At 43.2% G+C, this 7,924-nt stretch overlaps 2 pseudogenes; one reads left to right on the forward strand and one right to left on the reverse strand.

Annotated features, from left to right (window-relative positions):
- Positions 1–1,653: 1,653 nt before the first annotated feature.
- On the reverse strand, positions 1,654–4,337 carry LOC103750459 (annotated as a pseudogene).
- Positions 4,338–6,477: 2,140 nt separating this feature from the next.
- Positions 6,478–6,856, forward strand: LOC115067731 (annotated as a pseudogene).
- The last annotated feature ends 1,068 nt before the right edge of the window (positions 6,857–7,924 follow it).

The raw sequence follows: 7,924 nt of genomic DNA on the forward strand, positions 1-7,924 counted from the left end.
GAGAAGTAAAGGCAAGAGTAATTAGCATTACAAGTTCTAGACAGGGAACTAGAAAAAAATGTGAACAGGGCAATTTTCAAATGTTCATATGAGAGTCCATTGGAGTTTCTTGACAAGGTCTTCCAAAAGCATCCCTTTTGAGGTTCTTCCTCATTTTTCTTTTGTCTTCCAAGCCTGGACTAGTTGGCTGGGAAGAGTGGCTGGATACTCAGTTGAGGGTCCAGTGACCCTGCTTGGCACTCCTTTAATGAATGAGCACAACTGTCAGCAAGCCCAATTGCTTTCACCTCTTTTTAAACTTTAGCATTCTAAAAACGTATAAGGATGAAAATCCTAGATTCCTGCCTTCTGTTTGCATTTGCACAGTCTGTGTCAATAAGCGTTCACTCCAGGCAGTGGCCCTTTCATGCTTTCCAAGTGTGGAAGGCTTTAACAGGAGATTAAATACTCAGCATCTATTGGCAGGGCTGGGCAGGCAAGGGACAAGGAAGCCATGTACCCTGTAACAGATCCTCACCTGGATGAGCCCTCAATCTTACATATGAAGCCTGTACATGGTATTGCTTACATGCAGCTGTCTACAGACTGAGCATCCATGACAAAAAAGTCAGAAATAAAAAATGCTCCATAACCCAAAACTTGATGAATACCAACCTGTTGCAGTAAGTAGAAAATCCCGTAATTGACCTTAGGTGTCAAGGTGTAGTCCTGACATAGGCACAGTTTAATATTTGTATGCAATTACCTATTACCTTTAGGCTATGTGTATATGTGTATAAGGTATTCATGACACATGAATTAATGCTTTGCTTAGAGGTGGGTTCTGCCCCAAGGGTATCATTATGTATATGCAAATACCCCAGAACCCCTGAAATAAAAGATCAGAAACACTGAATACTTTTGTACTTCTGGTCCAAGCATTTTGGAAAAAGGCTGTTTAGTATGATTTTTTTTTTTTTTTTAAAAAAAAACAAAAAAAAAAAAAAAAAAAAACAATTTATAGATTTGCTTTGGGAAGAAATTAAAATCAGTGCTGAGTTAGAAGAATTAGATTTTTTTATTTTATACAACTTTTTTAAAATCTTGTTAATATACAGGCATTGGCACATTTTTAAAACAAACTACATAGATCTTTCCTGTACTCTAGGAAAGTGAGATGTCAGGAGTCCACAAACTGATAAACTTAAAGTGCTACAACAGAAGGCACTTCACAAAGTCTGCTCCCTGAAACAGTTAGGTCCTTCACTTTATAAGTGGCAGTGAACATTGTTTGAAGGACATAGTAATACAGCTTTGTGGCAGTAAAAATATAAGTAGATTATTTGGGCAACTTTGGTATTTGATGACCTGAAATCTGCTTTAACTTTCCTCTCAGAAGAGGAAACAACAGAAGAATTCAGCATTGGAAGAAAGCGAATGTAATTATTGGAGGACGCTGGTGGATCACTTTTCCCATGAAGCAGTCAGAGCCCTTTGGTTTATGGTTTGAAGTTTTGTGAAGTAAAAAAGAAAAGTGTTAGAGGGGAACACTTCAGGATCAGTGAACTAAAAAAGTGTTACATTCATTATTTTAAATACTTAGGTTATTAAGAATTCTAAAATGTTACACACTTAGAGGTAGATAACAGTCCCAAGTTTCGTTTTCCATGGAATCTAATAATTTAGTGTCTGAACATCAAACATAGCAAACTCCTTCATTATCATCTAAATTAAAGATGTAGCCATCTGCTGGGGCAGGAGAAAGCCGGAAGAGGGGAAACACATCAGACGACATCAATTCCTCAATGATATCTCCACTAATAGATCCTGTTGAAGATATTTCTGTAGCTGGTGTCTGCTGTAAAGTTGGGTTTCTTTCAGAAATATGCTGCTCAGGCAGATTCTGAGCAGCCATGTTGGGTTTCTGTGGAGTCACTGGAGCCAAGGACTGGGAGAAAGGCTGTGTGAGGTCACCAGATGAGGGGGGCGGAAAAACCACTGGCTTAGATGAACTGGACTCTATTCATAAGCAGCACGTGGATAGGTCCTGAATGACTCTTTAAATTTGTCCGGTATTTCTTGTGTCCACTCTAACCCATTTCTGGAATAGGTACTTGTAGCTGTGTACCAGAAGGTGCTCGAATGGCCAACAGTGTATCACCGTTAAAGCAGTTACAGATGTCTTCGTGAGTTATGTAAGAAAATCTATTATTAACGGAGTCTTCCACCACATTTGTGATGCTTTGTTGTAGCCACGGTTTCTGCTGATCAAGTTCTCTTTCCCTCAGTTCTAGATCTTCAATTTCAGCTTTAAGAAATCCTAATTTGTCTATAACTTCTTCAGTATTACACCCAGCACCTACACCTTTCCATTGGATACAATTTTTCAATTTTTTTTTCAATTAGATCCGTTCCTTCTAAGACACTGGTGATACCATAAATTCTTCTTTTCTGCCTCACAGCCAAAGTATCTGCAGCCCAGTGACGCGGTCCTGCGCCTCCTGCAGCAGTGACACGAGCTTGGTGGTGAGAGGCCCCAGGTTCTTCTCCTGCTGCGCTAGGGCAGCTGCGAGGACGGCGCCCCAGGCGGCGGCGGGGGCTGGGCCTGGGCCCGCAGCGCATGAGCATCGCCGGGAGCCCCGCAGCCCGCAGCCGGGCCGCCGCGCATAAGCAGGTGCGCGTACTCCACGGCCCCGGGTCCTCGGTGCCGTTCGGACCCACCAGCGCCGCCCGGATCCGGGAAGCACAAGCGCAGCCCCTCGGAGCACCAGGACCTCGCGAGCCAGAATTAGATTTTTTAATATGGATTTATTTTTAGGACTGAAAAAGTAATCTAAACTGGATATTAAAGGGTATAGTAACTGATGCCATGAACTTAATACTTGCCCTCAAAAGGAATTGACTTATTTTGAATGGGTCCCTGTGAAAGTGAGTTGTTAAAAAAATAAATAAATAAAAACTTGGGCCTGGAGAGATGGCTCAGCAGTTAAAAACACTGTTCTTGCAGAAGACCCGGGTTCAAATCCCAGCTAACATGGCAGCTAACAACTGTCCATAACTCCAGTTCCAGGGGATCCAACGGCCTCTTCTGTCCTCCACAGGCATTGCACACCACGGGTGCATTTACCTACATGCAAGCACAACACTCATACACATAAAAATAATACATTTAAAGAAAAATAAAATAATAAAATAAAAGCAAGAATGACTCGTCCCTGGTTTCTGCTTCCTGTCCTGCCACAGCCTGGCGTCGTCCCTCTGCATCCCTGCTCTTGTGATACCGGCCACTCTGAGGACTGCAGCAGAGACCAAACTGATCCTGATCTTTTCACTTCTGGCTCCAAAACTATGGATTAAATATACATTTTTTTTCTGATGCCCCACTGGTGTCTATACGGAAGAGAGCCAGGAGGACCACAGACTCTACCTTGGGACATACACATTTGCTACATCGAGATGCACAGAATAGCCTCATTCAGCTGGAGAGATGGTTCACAGCCTCAGGCCAGACTCCAGTCACTGTGGTGGGACCTCACAGGGCAAACCAGTGGTTAATGGGCATGTTCTGGAGTGTGGGGAGCCAGGAATCTTATTATCCGGCCTGAGGCCAAGATATGTTGCAGTGGGTCTGGAACCAGCTCCTGACCAAGGCCAACCTGATGCCTCTCTCAAGGTGCAGGACAGCTGGAGCCTGTCTCTGACTAACAAGATGAAAAGGACCATCGAAGACTGATCTCTAGGCAACTCGGACGTGGCAGGAGTGTTCACCAGCCTTTGACAAATAAATGAAGGACACTGAAGGCACTTGAACTGGCACACCATCTGTCACTCTTAGGCATGTGTCGAGGGAAGTCTCCTAAGTGTAAGGCAGTGCTCTAATGGCAAAGGCATCCAATAAAACAAGCAACCTAATGTATATCACCAAAAAACATCAGCTACATCTGTAAAGGACCCGCTCTGGCTTTCCCTTTAGGCAGACAGCCTCAGTCACATCTTTTTCACCCTGGCTGTCACCAGACCAAGAAGGCACACCACTCCATATCGCATGGATAGCCTCACAGACACTATGCCCTCCACACTGGCTCAGCCTCCGTGGTATGTTTTACTATCTATGGCAACGGTAATGCAACTGCTTCTCCCAGACATTTCTTTGGTTCTGTTATATCCCTGTGCAGGCTCCAATCGGTTGCATTCATTTTCCTGGGGAGATGTGAACAAATTTCTGTTTACCCCAAATAGGGCACTGGTGTACCACAGGAACAGTTCTACCCAAGTCCAGATGGGTGAACCAGTGAGTTTACCGGGGCTTCTTACAGGAGCATGGACTCAAAGACAGCTGCATCACCATTAAGTCCCATGCCAGAATGGGCGATGACTCACTCACAAAAGCTTCATCAGTGGAATCCCACCTTCAGTAATTCCTTCCGCTTCCTATCTAGCACCACCCCCAAGACAACATGCAGCTTGAAGGCAGGGGAGAGTGGCTGGTAGAATCTCCAGTGAGGGTCTAGGGACCCTTCTCTTCTGGGGGTGGGGGTGTTACATCCTCATTAATACAGACCTAGCTATCATTATACTGTTTATTTTGTTGCCATGACTGTGGAGCTAAGATATCTGGTAAGTCACCACAGCAATCACTGCTCCAGGATATGCCTAAAGGAAATAACCACACCACAACACACTGGCACAAAAACAGATGTGTGGATAAACTGAACACAATAGAGTGTCGGTAAATAAACTCATGCAGCCACAACCATCTGATTTTCAACAAAAGTGCCAGAAACATACATTGAGAAAATACAGCCTCCTTAACAAATGATGCTAGGAAAATTGGGGATCTAGATACAGATGAATGAAACTACACCCTTATCTCTCACCCTGCACAATAATCAATTCAAAATGAAATAAAGTCCGTAATCTAAGACCTGAAACCTTAAAACACAGGAAAACCAATTCAAGATTCTGGCACAAGCAAGAACTTTCTGACTCTACTAGCTCAGGAAATAATGTCAAGAATCAACAAATCAAACTGCATAAAATTAAAAAGCTGCGCTAGAGCTGGAGAGATGGCTTCATGTTAAGAACACTGGCTGCTCTTCTAAAGGACCCAGCCACATGGCGGCTAACAACCATCCATAATGCCAGTTCCATGGGCTCCAACACCCACTTCTGGCCTCCTCAGGCACTACATACACATGGCGCACTTACATACATGCAGGTAAAACACTCACACATATAAAATAAAAATATATAAATAAAAATAAAATTTAAAACTGCAAGGGAAACAATCAGCACAATGAAGAGATAGCCTACAGATGGGAAGAAATCTCTGCCATATTCTCACTTGGCAAGAGATGAATATCCAGGATGTATTTTAGCAAAGCTTCAATGCTGTAACAAAGTTGGCACTTATTACTTGCAGAGAATATGTTTCTTTAAACTCAAAAAATTAAACACCAAAAATACTCAAATCAATAAATGAGGAAGGGGCTGGGGAGATGGCTCAGCAAGTAAAGCATTTATCACTCAAGTGTGAGGACAGGTTTGGATCCCCAGAACAACATAAAAATGCCAGGGAGGCATGGTAACCTGCCTGTAATTCCAGCACTCAGAAAGCAGAGGGAATCCCAGAGCAAGCTGTCTTTCTAGACCAGCATTATTGATGAGTTCTGTGTTCAACTGAGAGACTCTGCATTGATGAATAAGGCAGGGAGTAAAAGAGACTCCCAACACGAGCCTCAGGCTCCACACATACATGCACAACATTCATACACATTTACACACATACCACACATGCATACACATAAAAAATAGAAAATAAATGAGCAAAAAAACAGTTCTCAAAAGAAATACAAATGGCCAATAAATACGTGAAAAAATATTCAAAATCCTTAGCCATTAGAGAAATCTAAATGAAAGCAATAGTGAATTGCTATCATCGAGGAAACAAACAGCACTAACAGGCATGCAAAAGGAAAGGGACCCTGAAGCGTGTCCGTGGGAATGCTCAGTAGTGCAGCCACTGTGGGAATGAAGCTCCCCAGAAACCTTGATTAAAAGCAGAACGCCAAGAAGAACCCACTCTACCACTGCCAGGTATATTCCTGAAGGAATAAAAGCCAGCACGCACACACACACACACACACACACACACACACACACACACACGTTTACCACAATGCTGTTCACAATAGCTAAGTTATGGAATCAGACCAGCTGCCCGTCAACAGATGAACTGGTAAAGAAAATGTGGTATACATTCACAATGGAGTTTTATTAAACCATAAAGAAAAGTGAAATTGTGTCATTTTTGACTGAGATGGATGGAACTAGTGAGAATCATGTTAAGCAAATTAAGCCAGACTCAGAAAGATAAATAGCACCTTTTTCTCATATTCAGAATCTTTATTAATTAAAAGTAGACACTTAACAAAAACAGAAGGAGGGATTCATTTCCCAGCAGCACGGAACCAAGTAGTCAACAGCCTGCAGAGCAACATGCCCAAGCTCTATTGTGACTACTGTGATACGTATCTTACCCATGACTCTCCATCCATGAGAAAGACACTGCAGTGGTAGGGAATACAGAATGGGAAGAACCACTATCAGAAATGGGTGGCAGAGCAGACCCAGAGCCCAACCGACAGAACACAGCCGCATTTCAGCAAGGAAAGACACCTCCAGCTCCGTTCTCTGCGCCTCCTCCTGCAGGGGCCATGATCCTACCTCCCCAAGTCTTCTGGGTCCTCTTCACCCTGGTGTGATGCCAACACCCCACATGGGAGGCCCTCCCATGATGGCCAGGCCTCCAATGATGAGACCTTGCACTCACCCCATGGCGGTGCCCACTCAACCTGTGATGACTCCAGACAGGTAAGAGTAGAAGGCTCTTTGTCAGCTTTGTATTGGTTGTTCTGTTTCACAGGAGATCCTGGTGAGCATCTGAGTATTTTCTAGCTGCATGACAAGGAAGACCCCTTCCTTGCAAAGAGTCATTTGGGAGGGGAGAAGTGGGACAGAAAAGTGCAGCTTTCATTTGTACTGTGAAATGTGAAAATAAAATGGTCAGCTTTAGTTAAAATATATTCCCTTTTTCCTTCCCTCTGTATTCTTTCTGTATTATAAAAGGGATAAAACCAACTTAGAAAGAGAAAGAAGTGGGGCTGGAGAGATGGCTCAGCAGTTAAGAACACTGGTTGTTCTTGCAGAAGACCCAGGATCGAATCCCAGCACCCACATGGCAGCTAACAACTGTCCGTAACTCCAGTTCCAGGGTATCCGACAGCCTCTTCTGTCCTCCGCGGGCATTGCACTACACGGGTGCCCTTACCTACATGCAGGCAATACACATATACACATAAAATAAAAATAATAAATAAAATATTTTTTAAAAAAGAGAAAGAAGGGAGACTGAGAAGAGGAAGGGGAGGGAAGACAAGCGAGATGGTAATGAATGGTCAAAGTATACTTTACCTTCGAGAATGTTGAGATGACACCCATTATCTGTGCCATGTATGCACACTAGTAAACTTTTTAAGCTAGGCAAATATCCTTATAGATGTTTTCTATGCTGTACACTGATGTTGTAGAATAAGCAAGAAAGGAAGCATAGTGAGAAGGATCAGCACTCCTGACTGAGTCAAAGGAGCGCGTGTATTGTGGTAATCCCACAGAACTCAAAAACTTCCCTTTTACTGATGGAGCACATCAAAAGTATATTTTTTAAAATACTTTTTTTATTTTTGTATCTCTAACTGAAGAATCCCTTGGACTAATTTTAGGAGATGATGGTTGCATTAGTCACTTTCCAGTTGCTGTGATAAAACACCATGACCAAGGAAACTTATAGAAGGAAGAGTTTATTTGAGCTAACAGATCCAGGGGGAGTAGAGTCCATTATGGCCGAGAGGCATGAAGGCAAGAGGGGCCCAGAGCAGAAAGTAGA

Source organism: Nannospalax galili, unplaced genomic scaffold, assembly GCF_000622305.1.
Source record: "Nannospalax galili isolate Female #2095 unplaced genomic scaffold, S.galili_v1.0 scaffold44, whole genome shotgun sequence".
Taxonomy (NCBI): Eukaryota; Metazoa; Chordata; class Mammalia; order Rodentia; family Spalacidae; genus Nannospalax; species Nannospalax galili.